An 858-nucleotide genomic window follows, 5' to 3' on the forward strand; every position below is an offset into this window, starting at 1 on the left:
CGGTTTCGATTCCCAGACCAGGCGTTGTTAATGTTTATTGAGTGAAAACACCTGAAGTTCCACGAGGCTCCGGCAGGTGGTGGTGGCGAACCCTGCTGTACTCTTTCACCACAACTTTCTCTCACTCTTACTTCCTGTTTCTGTTGTACCCGTATCTCAAAGGGCTAGCCGTGTTACACTCTGTGTCACGCTGAATCTCCTTGAGATCTACGTTAAGAGTACACGTGTCTGTGGAGTGCTCAGCCACTTGCACGTTAATTTCATGAGCAGGCTGTTCCGTTGATTGGATCAACTGAAACCCTCGTCGTCGTAACCGACGGAGTGCCACGATATAGTGACGGATGGATGGCTGGATATATGTACGAGTACATACATACATACACCAAATTCAGGAGACTGAGAGAGACAGACAGACAGACAGACAGACAGACAGACAGACAGGCAGGCAGGCAGGCAGGCAGGCAGACAGATAAGATATTCCGACTAACTCGCAGACACATTTATTTCATTATGGTAATGTTGAACAATAGCGTCGTCAACGAATTAGTGACGGATTTTTTTTCTTTTCTTTTCTTATCTTTTATTTAACGAGGTGTTAAAGCAGTGAATCCCAATACGGGGCCTGGGGAAATTCTTCTGGGGCGTGGGATCTAAGTTTTTTCCTTTTATTTTTTAGCGAATAATAATAATAATAATAATAACATTGAAGAATACCTTAGGAATGAGAACCCAGGTTCAAAATTACCCCAAGACACCTGATGAAGGCTGGAGGGTATATCAGCCGAAACGTGTTAACAACAAACAAGATGAGGACAAATATCCATCAAATGTAAATAATGTATATAATCTACACACTTA

Source organism: Octopus bimaculoides, chromosome 30, assembly GCF_001194135.2.
Source record: "Octopus bimaculoides isolate UCB-OBI-ISO-001 chromosome 30, ASM119413v2, whole genome shotgun sequence".
NCBI classification, from domain to species: Eukaryota; Metazoa; Mollusca; class Cephalopoda; order Octopoda; family Octopodidae; genus Octopus; species Octopus bimaculoides.